Source organism: Haliotis rubra, unplaced genomic scaffold, assembly GCF_003918875.1.
Source record: "Haliotis rubra isolate DU_JTF1 unplaced genomic scaffold, ASM391887v1 Scf1452, whole genome shotgun sequence".
NCBI lineage: Eukaryota > Metazoa > Mollusca > Gastropoda > Lepetellida > Haliotidae > Haliotis > Haliotis rubra.
Genome location: NW_025765395.1, coordinates 1 through 15684, shown reverse-complemented (window position 1 = coordinate 15684; position 15684 = coordinate 1). Strand labels below are relative to the sequence as shown.

Below are 15684 nucleotides of genomic sequence, written 5' to 3'. Positions count from 1 at the left end.
TCATAGAAAGTTTAATGCAGTGTAACATGCATTTATATTTCCAAACATTTTTTTGTATATTGGGGTTAAAAATCATGAGGTTTGCGACACTTTTTTCCATGTGTGTAGTTCTTGATCTGCATTCTTTCTTTCATACAACTGACTTTAATAAGTGATTTTCAGGAAGAACATTGATCTGGTGTTTTTTCTTAAGAAATACGAATGGCTATATCTCACGTCTGGCATTTTTACCGAAGTTCTGCGATGCCAAGGCAGAAGTTCTAATGTGTCTGATAAGCAATAGCCCAGCAATATGGGGGCCACCAGGAATGGGCTTCACTCGTTTTACGCATGTGTGGGTGCATCAGTGGTTCTTATTTATACCAGTGAAGATCCGGGTTAGAATGAACCTTCAGTAACCCATACTTGTCGTAAGAGGCGACTAACGGGATCGGGTGGTCAGGCTCGCTGACTTGGTTGACACATGTCATCGGTTCCCAATTGCGCAGATCAATGCTCATGCTGTTGATCACAGGATTGTCTGGTCCAGACTCGATTATTTACAGACCGCCGCCATATAGCTGGAATATTGCTGAGTGCGGCGTAAAACCGAACTCACTCACTCACTCCCTGTTTATAAAATGATCCTTCAATTAAATGATTACATGAATTTACCACATGAGATGCTACATTGCCATTTTTCTATAAAAAAAACAATATTCGTTTGTTACCATTCGTTTCTTACCATATTATATGTGTTGTACGTGACTTGAACAATAATGCCCATGCACGAATGTTGAAGTGGGCGGTACGTTCTGACTCCTACAGTTAACTCGAATGAGTGTTCTGCACACTTCTGCGTATTCGGATAAGATGGTGATTATGTTCCATTTCAGTGCGCGTACACAGTGTATGGTCTCCCTCTGTAATGTTCGCATAATACTAAGACGAACTGAAATTGGTCTTTTGCAAGGTTTGTCCTTTCATTAAGCATTATTTGTAATGCCATGTTAAAGCCTGGTAAAGTGAACCGTGACAAGAGTTGGTTTAAGTTGTAGCTTATTTTTAGAGAAATAACACACCTTAAATGATAACAATTCTAACTAAAACTGACTCTGATTTGCACATTTTGTACTCTAGTTATGAAGTATCGTTTCTAAAGAAATTGGAATTGATGAAATATGAACGTCGTGATCTGTGGTAGGAAAAAAAGAACAGCTTTGAAAACAAACGATTGCCGGAGATGCTTAAAACCAATTATTATAATCTTCATGTATATTTAACACTTACTTCTACTTTGTTAGTAACTCAGTTAGGTTCCGATAACCAAAAGATGACTTCATCGTGTTACCAGATTTGCAAGTGGGTCTGCCCTCTCCTCCTGAATTTAGGAATTCGGTTGATATCATGATAAGCGTTTAGCAAACTTCAAGCTGACAGTATAGTCTTATATGCACTGAAACAAACACCAATAGATGGTATTTCAGCTTGTGTACATTTCAAATGAAAAAAAGATCAAATTATTTTTGTCACCGTGGTTAGGAACGCCAGAGCCACATCTACTGGAACACTTGGATGTAATACCAATGAAGCATACAAATTTAACATACCACAATATCGACTGACATGTTTTATTACAATTTTAGTTTCCACAAGAATTTAGGAATATTGCCAATGCGAGACAGTTGTTATGACCCCAACAGGCCAAATAACAAGAGCTGGTTAAGTAGACGTTGAAACTGTTGTTGTTGTTGTTGCTGCTGCTGCTGTTGAACAGGCTGGGCTGAAAACAGTCAAATGTCAAATCAGAATAGATCTGTGCTTTATGTGGAACATGCATTGTACGTCTATTTTGCACTCATACAATCTAAGGACTCTTCTGTGCCGAGATACCGGGTGATGCTATCACACATTATTCAAATATAATGTATCCGAAATCATATACCGGTATGTATGTCTTGGTAAATATGTTTCCACTGGCTTATACTGACGTCAGGTAATAAGAGCACATCACACAACTTACGGAAACAGGTCCTGTTGTCGAAGGATGGCAGGGATAGGTTGGGGTTGCACAGACAGCCGTACGACCCCGCAGTGTCGACACATCTCCCACTGGGCACATAGGTGTGGAGATTGGGCTCATAACTCACCCCACAGAGGTAATTATTTTCTGAACACTCGTCAATATCTAAAAAAACCCATAAACTTCATGAGGTTTATTTGAACTCTCAGCACTGCAACTTTCTGACAAGGGATTTGACAAAATTAAACATGCATTTGTCATGAATATATACTAAGGATGAAAAAATGACAAAACATCTTTTTGAAAACTCAAAATTTAAACTCGCGAATAGTGACCCATGGGCGGAAATGTTTCGTTCCGCTCAGAATTCATGTTTTGGAGGTTGTACTTGAATTAAAGTATGTTTAAGTATCACGACACAAAATTCAACTCATTTTGACTTAATTCGGCCAATTTAGAGCAATATTTAAAAATCTCGCCCAAGGGCGAAAAACAATTTTATCATAGGCGGGAATATTTACTTTAGCTTTTTTAATGTTTTGGACGCTGTAAATGAATTGGATTTTCACATGCAATAGTAATAAGAAACGTATCCCGCATTTATGCTCAGCAAAAGTAAAGACTGTAAAATACATGAGAGTTGTCTGACATGAAGAATCAGCTACCGGGCGTTGTGTCAAAATATCCATTCTGTTTACACAAAGAAATTAGGAATATTGTTTAACAACTTTAGAAACTGGGCAGGTGTGCGTCTGGTCTTTCAAATAACCGGTGTTGTGTATGACTGTGCATACCGGTAGCTATTTAACTCATTGTTACAACATACACAAAGGATAACACCAGGTCATTGCGACATACATTCAAATATACACTTCAATATGACGACATACACACACGAACATAACTCGTTATCACAACATTCATGCCGATACGGGGCGGTGGGGTAACCGAGTGGTTAAAGCGGCCGCTCGTCACGGGACCCGGGTTCGATTCCCTACATGGGTACAATGTGTGAAACCCATTGATGGTGTCCCCGCCGTGATATTGCTGGAATATTGCTAAAAGCGGCGTAAAATTTCACTCACTGATGCCAATTCACACATTATTGTTGAAGTAAAATTAATGTGTTTTATCAAAACCTGGTGATTGACAAATGGCGAGGTTATGTGTGACATATAACTTACTGGAGCACACATTCGGGTCGGTTAGAGTCGTCTGGAAACCTGTAGTACAGTTGCACGTAGGGACTATTGTTACTGGTGGCAGGACGCAGACGCCATTAAGGCAGCCAGCAGTGTCGCACAGAGCTGTCAACCAAACCAATAATACCTTTCTTATCAAAAACGTTTCATCCAAAAACATCATAACTAATCAAAGCATTTATGCCGTAAATTCGCATATGACCATCAAAGATAAAGAAGAATATGTAATTATGTATTTCTTTCATACAGAGCATTCAGAATTCTAGAAAAGGAATTATGCTAGAATTAGAAGTCGCTTGTTTGATGAAAATGTTGTATATATTCATGCAATTTACAGCGTTGAGGTGAACTTGAGTACACTCTGTATATGATACTAATTCACATTTCGAAATACATAGATATCATCGTTCAATGACAATTATAAAGGACTTTTATAGGGCGTGATCCAAGAAATTTGGCAGTCGAGAGGCGTTAAACTACGGATATCACGAACTGAAATTAGTAGCTCCTTTGAGATCGATAAAACCGTAGTTTACTGTATGATGTATTACATATATGTATGGTTCAGTATGCCTGTTAAAGCTGTGAATGCCTAGAAAAAATCGCGTGTGAATGACCTCCACCACGTATAATAATACTAAATTTAACTTACCTTGAGCTGATGTCAACGGCATGTACACCGCCAAGACAACAGCAATGGTGAACAAAGACGAAAACATGGTGTAAAAAAGCGAGTCAGTAGACAATGCATCTGTGACAGACAGACATGGGGTTATATAGCTGCCCTGCCTCACCCCCAAAAAGGAATATGTTTTTGTTTACTTCTCTCCTCGTCATTTGACATTAGATGTGCCCATAACTTTTAAATCACATCACGGAACAAAAGCAGTATATCCACAGCTATGTGCATACATCCATCATTTGTAACAAGACATGCTCCTGTTATTACACCGGGATTAGAGTTTTCTTTCATGGTATTAAAAAAAATGTCGATAGAGGTAGATGACCTCCAGGTGACTCTGTTAGTGACCTCCCATTCACTCTTTATCTAGTACGTGATGTTATGAAAGCCTCAGGACATACATTCCAAGTTATTGATAGTCTGATAAATGCATTGCCACACAATACCAGTTTGAATCTCATTGTTTAGTTAGCTTCTGATGACTGGATAGAGAGATTATTAGCGGAGTAGTTGTTGTTTGGGGCTTTTTTTATTATTGGAAATATCATACATTTATTTGATTACATTAGATTACATTATACAATAGCTGAGTTGGGGGTGGGGGTGGGGGTGGGGGTGGGGTCTAATTTGAAACATCATACATTACATTACATTACATCACATTATATTACATTATTGAACCGCGATAATTATGATGTACTGTCCTCCAAATCGAACATAATTAATACGTAAACAGCGTTAGTCCTATCTGCACTGTATATTCAAGCATATTCAAGCGGATCAGTACTTTGAGAATAACAATCTGAAAACAGACCATTCCTGATCTAGTGAGAAATGTTCTTCTTTAAAAAAAATTTTCCTTAAAAAAATATTACTTTTCTCCAAAAGGTCGTTTCATATCATTTACTTTAATTTAGAACATCAAATCACAATCATCCAGACAATTGGTCTGTTCTATTCTTGGAGGATAGTACATTGTGTATTTCTTCAACTCACTAGCAACTGAAGACAGTACAGATTCTTGTACCGTTGTCAAGAAGGACACAGATTCAAGCAGGACAAAAGTACATGAATCTGTATGGAAACGTCGCACTCACGAAAGAAAGAAGTTGTTATCCATAAAGTTTGTTCAACATAGAGAGATGGTAAGATAGATATAGAATTATGATTTGAGATAGATAGATAGATTTAGAAATATGATTTGAGATAGATAGATAGATAGATTTAAAAATATGATTTGAGATAGATAGATAAATAGACATATAGATTTAGAAATATGATTTGAGATGGATAGATAGATAGATAGATAGACAGATAGATTTAGAAATATGATTTGAGATAGATAGATAGATATATAGATAGATAGATATATAGATAGATAGATTTAGAAATATGATTTGAGATAGATAGATAGATAGACAGATAGATTTAAAAATATGATTTGAGATAGATAGATAGACAGATAGATAAACAGATAGATTTAGAAATATGATTTGAGATAGATAGATAGACAGATAGATTTAGAAATATGATTTGAGATAGATAGATAGATAGATTTAGAAATATGATTTGAGATAGATAGATTTAGAAATATGATTTGAGATAGATAGATAGATAGACAGATAGATTTAGAAATATGATTTGAGATATATAGATATATAGACAGATAGATTTAGAAATATGATTTGAGATGGATAGATAGATAGATAGATAGATAGATAGATAGATAGATAGATAGATAGATAGATAGATAGATAGATTTAGAAATATGATTTCTATGACACATGAATATAAAGCCGTGTCCATCACATTCCGGATTTCTTCCCGTACTCCGATGTTGTAGTTATTTGCGTCGTCGTGGTTTAACGTATACAGCCATCACTATGACGACAGGTAATGTAATACTGTGCTGGAGATGCGTTACGAGACAGTGACAAGAAACTGGAGAACCGCCACCGACATACCACCACAACAAGGACAACACCATGCATGTTACTGTCTATATATGTTTTTAAATCTACAGAATGTGTAACGGGCGGTGGGGTAGCCTAGTGGTTAAAGTGTTTGCTCGTCACGCCGAAGACCCGGGTTCGATTCCCCACATGGGTACAATGTGTGAAGCCCATTTCTGGTGTCCCCCGCCGTGATATTGCTGGAATATTGCTAAAAGCGGCGTAAAACCATACTCACTCACTCACTCAGAATGTGTAACAAATATCTGTGCCTTGTGTAGTATGTACTTTCATTAACTTACCAGTATCTGAGACCATATACCGTATATGGTCTCTGTCAGTATCAAAATAAGAACTACATTAACAACGGAAAATTCTCTTGACACCTTTTGATACGACCCCACCCAAGCACAAGGCTTTCCTGTGTAAAAAAATAATCTCTCTCGTGTAAGCCAGTTGTCAGAGGAAAAGCTTTCCGTCGAACCCTAAGCTAGCCTTGTTCCAAGGCTTAATTGAAGGCTGAGCCCATGGATGTATAGTAATTCTATCCATCGCCTTATACCTGTTCATTTTTGTCTTAAAGACTTGTGCAAGTCTAGCCCCACGCCTCCAGTGTACTGTAGTAGTACACAGCGAACCTCGTACACAGCGTGTGTCAAAGGTCACAGTCTGAGTTCGTTTGGTAGCAGGATGCACCGTTCACAGGCATTGTGGCTTTGTTTTACAGGTACGTTTTACATGTTTTACACTATATACTTTATACACTTTGTAAGTAGCATGTAGCATGTTAGCTTTTATTTCAATTCACCATGAACAATTCCCATTGAGCTGACGTGACAGTGACTTACGTGTGTCGAAGGAAACGGGGCGAGACTCCATTTTACACCATCCATTCAGCCTTGTGTACAGAAGCTCAAATATACTAATGACCGGCCAATTAACGTTATTTTGACGTGGTGTGGTGTTAGTCTGTAGAGGTGGAAACGTGTTTGACGGGGTGGGGGTGGGGGTTGCGTAGGAGGTGATATTGGAGTAGTTACATCGAGGAAGGGACCGGCATAAGGGACCGGCATTAGGGACCGTTCCTAATTAATGGCGGTTGATGATTTCAAAGGGGGTCACACATTTTGTTCCGGGGAGTAAAGGGGCATCATCAATTTTGTACACATATAAAAAGTAAGCGTAAAATTTAGAGGGGTTGGGAATGATTGGGTGGGTGGGGGTTGAGTCAATGATATTGTACATGGCATGCGGGGGTCATTCACACTGAACATGCTTATCCATAGAATCCATCGCTTACAACTACAAAAAGTGATAGTGTTTCATGGAACGCCGGTGTGAAATCAAGAACTGGTCCGTTGACACTCCACCGTGCATAGATTCAAGCAACACCTGTACGACTGTGTAAAAGAAACCCTAAAGACTGATTCCAAGACGAAGAGGTCACCTCATCTATATACCATGTGCCATTGACATTGTGACTTTTAGTGGACTGTGCTTTGTTCTGTGAATTTGTAATTGTTCTGTGCTTTCCACGATTGTATCCTACAGGGAGAGTGTTTATACCATTTAGTTCATTCCTTAAAGTACAATGCCTCTCTTTTCGTTTAAATCTACTAAATCTGACGACGGGTCCTCCAGTCCTTCCTGTTTTCCCTGGAGGGTCCTCAGAAAATCTAAACGTACAACTACCGCCACTCGCTCAGTCTCTCCATCAGCCTCCTCTCAGCCTACCACCTCTAGTCCCGGTAATCACCCATGTCGCATTAAAAATCCCCACTGTAATAACAGTTATTGCTCTCCCCTTCAATGTTCCTCCCCGCCCGCAGGCCGTCCCGCTGGCCATCCCCAACCCCGTGTCTGTTGCACAAACCTCCCAATGCCACTGTTTGATGGACATGATCCCCGCTCTGCATCTTCCTGGCTAAGCAGATTTCAGAAATTTGTTAATATTCAAAATTTCGCTGATGAAGAAATCATTAACGTTTTTCCTTTATATTTATCGGAATCTGCGCTGATTTGGTATGAAGTACTTCCCTGTAAAGACAATATGACATGGCCCGAACTCAAACAATCTTTTCTCAAATGGTATGGCCCCACATCTATCCAAATTATAAATCGTAAAAATTCCCTTATCGACAGGAAACAAAAGAGCATCAGGACTTTCGATTATTTCTTCAATCAATTCGGCATGAGGCATCCCTTTTGAAATGTAACGATGACCAATTCATAAAAGACCTCATTTTCAGAAATTCCCTTCCTCATATCGTTCAATTTATTGCCACCAGACGCCATGACACTTTGTCCGATATGATAGAAAGTGCCCAGGTATCAGAGGACACATATCAAAGGTCTGGTATGGAGGGAATCATGTCTCTCATCTCATCAATTAAAGTTAAGCTGGACAGACTACATGAAGAGCAGCAGAAGCAAACTAATGACTTTCAACCCTCCCCCAGCAATGCATTCCCCCAACCCCTCCCTTCCCCCTGCCATCACCCAGTTTTCCCCGTCCCACCACCTCCCATCCCATCCCCAGTGTATCATGCCCACAGACACCCATACATGTGCATCCACTGTGGGTTATACCATCTCAGTCCCCCAGAGTGTCGCCTCCACCCCCTCAACTTATTTCCGACACCACTTATTACCTTCTTTGTAAATGTGTTCCGTTTCATGTCCCTGTTCTGTATGCTCTCAATCGCAGCATACACCTGTGTGTCTATGTTCCATCAAAGTAATTGTCTGTCCTCCTGGCCACCGCTTTCTAATATGTACTGGAGTATATATGTATGTATTCATGGGCCGTTGTTTGAGTAATGTTTGGAGTTGAAAGATGTGTTTAAAATATGTCTGAGATTGATTTGCCATGCTTTGCTTTTTATGGGAATGTTATGCCCATAAGCTGGAATATGGATATGATGTCTTAAGAACTTGAAAGTGTATTTTTAATGGTGTGACGAGAGTAGATGAGTAGATGATGTATGTGTGTGTGAGAGAGAGAGAGAGAGAGAGAGAGAGAGAGAGAGAGAGAGAGAGAGAGAGAGAGAGAGAGAGAGAGAGAGAGAGAGTGTGAGGAGAGAGAGAGAGAGAGAGAGAGATTTGCGCGGGGGGCGAAGAGGGGGGGAATTGACTAATTTATTGCTAAAATGATACAAAATGTTGGTGTGTGTGTGTGTGTGAATGTGTGTGTGAAAGAGAGAATTGACTGTTATTTTAATGTTAGAATGATACAAAATGTTGAGGTGTGTGTGTGTGAGAGAGAGAATGTGTGTGTGTGTGCGTGTGCGTGTATGTATATGTGTATGTGTATGTGTGTGTGTGAGTTTCATGTTTATATTGCATGGAAGCTTGGCTATTTAGGAATTTGTTATTCATGCAAAGGATACAATGTGCACCTGAACATGAAATCTTTTGCCTGAATTTCTTGAATGTACATGTATGATGTTATACAGTGCTACAAGCTTATTATTCTGTCATATATGTTATTGTGTTAAACAGGAAGAAAATGGTTCCACGACACAAATCTTTACCTGTCCATACAAATTTTCAACAAATATTGTCATTCTTATGTCGATATTCCTGTCAGCAAACCTCGGCTGAAATAATGTTTTAAGTTTTGTGATTATCAGGGTGTGTGTTTTTAAACAATGTCTGTTTATTGTAGAGCTTATCCCTACTACTGAGGAATTTGTGTAATTATTGTCACATCAACTAACATGTGATGTTAATTTGGCAGTTTTAAACAAAATCATAACTTTTCATATTGAAAACATATAATTTATCTAACATATTTTGTAACTTATTTGCTACCTCATTCACAATGCTTATAAAGACGTGGGGGCACGTCCTTTTTCACAGAAAGGGCGTATGTCGTAGGCACTTTGATGGGGTATGGGTTTATCGGGAAATATAGACATGTTTGTATGTTCTCTGAGTTTAGTTAAAGTTGTGTTATCTAAATCTAAATCACAGTGCTGACAATAGAAATGAAATATCAGCAGCTTGTTATGATGACCATCAGCACAGCCATGTACAGGTCAGCTGCCTGCGTGTAATTAACCCTAATTAACTTTAGAGTATGGCCGGTCGGCCACGGAAGTTTAACATTGTGGATGAGGTGCATGCTGGACACTGCAGGTTGACCATACATGTATCGTAATACGATACAGGGCAGCCTGACAGTCAGTAGTATATAGACAATGAATTAATGTCCCTCGGACAGCGGCTAGGCAGGTGGGCTGACGATCGCCTCTGTGATGCTGCCTGGCCGTTGCTGCACTTTCATGTAATTGCAAACTTAGCTGCCGAATAAAGTGTTGTGGACCCACTGATGGACTTCTGTATTTGAAGAGACAGATATCCCATAAACGCTTTAACAGCCCGGGATACTTCGTCTGAGGCTGACTCCGTCGTTTCTTGGTGTTTTTGATGGGAGAATACCGAGCGTGTCGCCCTGAGGTCGAGGTGTTAACTGGTATGGGATCTGTTGAAAAGTACGCTATATTTTTTTCTCAGTCCACATACATCAGTTGTTGCGTACAGGTCGAGGATTTACATATCTCACACTGAGAGTTAATCTGAGTTCAGGTCATGGTGGGTGTGAATTGCATAGGACCTGAAAAATATATTTATGGCAACTCAATAACAGGTTTTCAGTCCTGGCCTTGAGATATAAATACACCACATAAACAAGGCATTGTGAGTAAGTCGATCAACATAATGTCTGTCTTTCAGGGTTTGACACAGACTTTTAAATATGGGAGTCATGGTGACTCACAATATTTATTTTTGGGAGTCATTTTCAATATTTGGGAGTCATGAAAAGTTAAATATTTCTTTGTGTTCATCATTCTCAGTATGTAAATGTATGTCACACCACCAAATGAAACTACAGCATTGTTCTGTTCAGACAGCCAGGATTACTGTCTCCTCTGAGTTCTCTGGAACAATCTGACAATATCATTCTTTGCTTATGAAATCGATTTTATTGAACTGAGTTGTGAGGGTCACCCATAAAACCTGCTTCAAGCTTGACTCGTATGATACTATTTTGAGAGTAGTTTACAAAATTGTTGCGTCGAATACTTAGGAATAACGCGTCATGTAAAACCCTGCTGTTTTCATTAATATTTCCTGCTGATAAATTATTGACGTGTGCAATGAGTGAGTGAGTATGTTTTACGCCGCTTTTAGCAACATTCCAGCAATATCACGGACGGGTACACCAGAAATGGGGTTGACACTTTGTACCCGTGTAGGGAATCGAACCCGGGTCTTCGGCGTGACGAGCGAATGCTTTAACCACTAGGCTACCCCAACGCCCCCGCTCTGGTCCTCAGTTTATTTTTTAAGTTATCGCTGGTGTTGCACCTTCATTGGTTTTTCAGCCCGTGAAGATCCGGGTCAGAATTGCTCTTCATCAACTAACGTTTGCGTAAGAGGCGACTAACGGGATCGGGTGGTCACGCTCGCTGACTTGGTTGACACATGTCACCGTATCCCAATTGTATAGACCGATGCTCATGCTGTTGATCACTGGATTGTCTGGTGCAGACTCGATTATTTACAAACCTCCGCCATATAGCTGGAATATTGCTGAGTGTGGCGTAAAACTAAACTCACCCACTCACACTTAATTATTGGTTATATGGTCCGTTATCGGCTATACATTCTGTTTTCACTTATCTGTTCATTTAACAGTTTTGATGGACTGTTATTACTGATGTTAGCTTTCCTGTCTGTTGTCAGCTGTTGTTAGTACCCCGGGATGTTATTGTTTGGATATGTACCTCTTCAAGCACACAAGTCCATCAGTGGGTGCACAACACTTTTATTCGGCGTCTAAATATTCAATTACATGATCGTGCAGCTACGGCCAGACACCACAGAGGCGATGGATGGTCAGTCTAGCCGCTGACCGAGGGTCAAGTTTTCTTACAAGAAGAATCCTACGTATATACTGACTGACAGGTAGCCCTGTATCGTATTATGTTTTGGTCAGCCTGCACAGACTGAATATCGGTGGATGATCTCCGGCCTGCAGTATCCGGCATCTCACAATCGTAAATTTCCGTGGCTAATCGGCCATACTCTGAGGTTAATTACGCGCAGCTGGCTAGCCTTGGTCCAAGGCTGTACTGAATGCTGAGCCCATGGATGTATAGTATTTCTATCCTTCGAAGGGGCAAGTCTGGATAGGCGGACAGTACGGACCCCAGACTGTCATTTATTGTCTTTTAGAAATTATCATTTAAACGATTAATTTTAACCTTAGAGACTTGTGCAAGTCTAGCAGCTGACCTGTACATGGCTGTGCTGATGGTCATGATACTAAGCCGTTGGGGTTTCATTAAATTGACAGCCCTGTGAAGATTTAGATAACTTAACTCAGGGAATATACAGACATGTCTAAACTCTCTGTTAAAACCCATATCCCGCCATAGTGCCTACGATATAAGGGCTGAAAGGGTCGTTGTCGACACGGGTACTACAGACGTGTACCCGGGTACGTTTCTGTACGCAATTCCATTCCGCAATGTGTCGTTTTCTTGATCGGAATTGCCATACTGTTGTATTAGATGCATTTGATTGCGTAATATAGGAAACGATCATACACAGTAACGAATATTTCATGATGCACAATCCCATTCACAGTCAGCTGAACGGGAACTACTAAATACGGTTTCGGTTTTGGGTTGCGGAATATGGACTCGTCCGCAGTGTAGGGTACCGGGTACGGTTTTGTATATTGACTTTGCTTAGGGTACATTTCGTTTATAAGTTATTAGTCTGGGCTGTCTGGTGTTGACTCGATTTTGTACAGAACGCCGCTAGAGCTGGAAAATTGCTGAGCGCTGCGTTTAACAAGACACAAACATAAGGCGGGACTATTATCGCGGATGAACAGGAATGCAGTTGTAGCGGCCATAAAATTTTCGAGTCCCGTGCTGGATTCGAACCACGAACCTTCTAATCCGAAGTCGGACGCCTTGTCCGCATGACCAAAGAGGTTAACCTCGTCAGCAAGCTGACAAGGTAAGGATGTCATCTATGGGATGACTCCACGCCCTACTATATACTCCCCGTCAACAGACGCACGTCCCGAGCCGCATAGTTGGGTACTGAGGAATTATTTTGCTCAAGTTTGGTATGTACGTGCTCAGCGCCACGTTAGGGCACCAATGTAGCAACCATAAAATTTCCGAGTCCCGTGCTGGGATTAGAACCACGAACCTTCAAATCCAAAGTCGGACGCCTTGTCCGCATGACCAAAGAGGTTAACCTCGTCAGCAAGCTAACAAGGTAAGGATGTCATCTGTGAGATGACTCCACGTCCCGCTACACAGTGATTCACCGATTATCAAAATATTTGTGACTTGCTAATCACAGGGGGCGGTGGGGTAGCCTACTGGTTAAAGCATTCACGCCGAAGACCCGGGTTCTATTCCCCACATGGGTACAATGTGTGAAGCCCAATGTTGGTGTCCCCTGCCTTGATATTGCTGGAATATTGTTAAAAGAGGCGTAAAACTAAACTCACTCACTATTAATCACAGGATCCAGGCACATCTCATGGAAGCAACTCTGTAGGAAAAGCTGCGTGTTGTGGACTCCTGAGACTATCATTATTTTCTGAGGACTTATTCACGTTTTCAATTATATAACAATGTAATAATACATTCCCGTCTCCATTTTCAGTCACTCTCGCCGTCCCGATAGTGGCTGGGGACGCCACATTTGTTCGGACAACTCTTCAAGGACATTTTTCAGAAGCCAGGCATCACGTGACCAATCCAGATTATAAACTCAAAACCAAAATTTTATTTCAACGGAATTCAGGAATTATGGCCTAGAAACGCACGAGCATTCCTTTACAGGTGAAAACCAGGTAATATGTAAATGAGTTATGATATATGCACATTTCCCTTTCCCTGTTTACACCCTCAGTCCTGAATATATCTGGCAATAAAGAGCAGTGTCGTAATTTATGTCACGATTAAATTTTGATCTGCAATACCATATGAGCCCAATTCTTTGTGCCTTAAAACAACGAAGCGAGGTGGAAATGTGTGACCTGGCTGTTTGTGTGTTTTATTTGTTGTTTACTATCAACCACTAGTTTCTTTATACTACATTAATTCGCAGTGCTGAGTCCTGAATTCAACAACATAATTCATAAGATTTTAAACTCAGGGTAACCTGTCTCTTCAACTACGAGATGTGAGGGGTCTCAGTTGTATTAATTCGGGCTGGCATTCCATTTCACGAGAGCAGGTGCGGTGCTGAAATTTCAAGCATTATGTTTGGGTTAAATTTTGAAAGGTGCTTGGTAATTTTTATAATAAACTGTCAGCATTTTAAGGCGTTGCTAAGAGCAGCGTTCACCAAAAACACCCACCACCTTCCGAAATGCAAGGATGGACGCTGGTCTTGGGTTCGAATCCTATGTATACCCCGATTAACATTATTTGAGACCCATATACCCAAAGTGGTAAACGTTTAAACAGTGCATTTTTTTTCCATCTTTTCCTCTTAAATTAAACTGACACATTAGAATGAAAATACAGTTGATATCGGAGTTAGTTTCTGTTTATTCACGCACCTTTGATGCCTGTTTATGAAGGTGGCTGCTGTCAATGTTATCGGCGTTCTGAAGGGTTCGATGTTCAACACCAGTGATGACAGGGTGTTCGGTATCGCGGCTCACTACGACACAATGAGAAACACAGCAGGTGAGTAAATATGTTCTCGCAATGTTGGAAAGAGACTTCCAGACCCGAGAAGATCCGGGTTAGAATTGATCTTCAGTAATGCTATCGTACATTTGGGCCCTGTCTCGCCCTGATTATTGGTGCCCGTGAGGATCAAGCGTTAAAACTGGACTTCAGCAACCCAGGCTTGTCGTGAGAGGCGACTAACGGGATCAGGTGGTCAGACTCGCTGACTTGGTTGATACATGTCATCGGATCCCAATTGTATGGATCGATGTTCATGCTGTTGATCAGTGAACTGTCTGGTCCACACTCGATTGTTTACAGACCTCTGTTATTACAAACAAACCAACCTTTTTTATAGGAACCATTGAGAATAAGATGCAGTCTTCCTAAAACATATTCTTTTTCGCAAGAGGCGACCTTCAAGATCGGGAGATCAGGCTCTTTGATTTGGTTGATGCATGTAATTGCACACTAGCTTGGTAGATCATTGCTATTTGTCTCAATGTCTGGTCCAGACTTGTTATTTATGTAGAGCTGAAATTGTGCTGAATGCGACATAAAACAACATGCAATCAGTAAGATTCTCATTCTGCCAAGATTATTTCCAACAGTCTGCTTACACGTGCCTCCAAAAACCCAGAGAAAAGCGCCTGCAATCTCTCCAAAATACAGCTGCCCATCTTGTTACCCGTTCTAAGCCTTCCTGTGACGTACATTTCGTTCTGGATTCCTTGCACTGGTTACGGATCGATGAAAGAATTGATTTCAAGGTACTCCTCTAGCTTTCCAGTGTGTTAACTTACAATGTCTCCCTCATATACCTGTGTGATCTTCTCACACCCATACACTCCTACTCATTGCCCTCCAGATCCAGTAACCAACACCTGCTGGATCCTCCACCATTCAACCTCAAGACCTTCAACTTAAACTACGTACAACTCCATCTCTTCAAGTGTTCAAGCGTATGCTTCCATGCACACCGTTTCAGCCGATACAAACAGTAACTCTCCAAGAACTTTCCGGAGGCAATATGCTTAGACTCCCCGAACACTGCAGCCTTCTGCATTACCCAGAGGTCAGAAGGAGGGCTGTGCTCATGATGAAATTGGCAATGCAGCTGGCCGCA

At 40.7% G+C, this 15684-nt stretch overlaps 2 long non-coding RNA genes across 2 annotated transcripts; one reads left to right on the top strand and one right to left on the bottom strand.

The window, feature by feature from the left end:
• Positions 1-1731: 1731 nt before the first annotated feature.
• LOC124269528 lies at positions 1732-3250 on the bottom strand. Its single transcript, XR_006896531.1, has 3 exons — positions 3187-3250; positions 2003-2167; positions 1732-1762 (listed from the first exon to the last, which is right to left on the bottom strand). It is a non-coding gene; the product is annotated as an uncharacterized LOC124269528 (long non-coding RNA).
• A 3194-nt stretch (positions 3251-6444) lies between these two features.
• On the top strand, positions 6445-15477 carry LOC124269523. The gene is made up of 4 exons (XR_006896529.1): positions 6445-6565; positions 13540-13729; positions 14465-14573; positions 15427-15477. It is a non-coding gene; the product is annotated as an uncharacterized LOC124269523 (long non-coding RNA).
• The last annotated feature ends 207 nt before the right edge of the window (positions 15478-15684 follow it).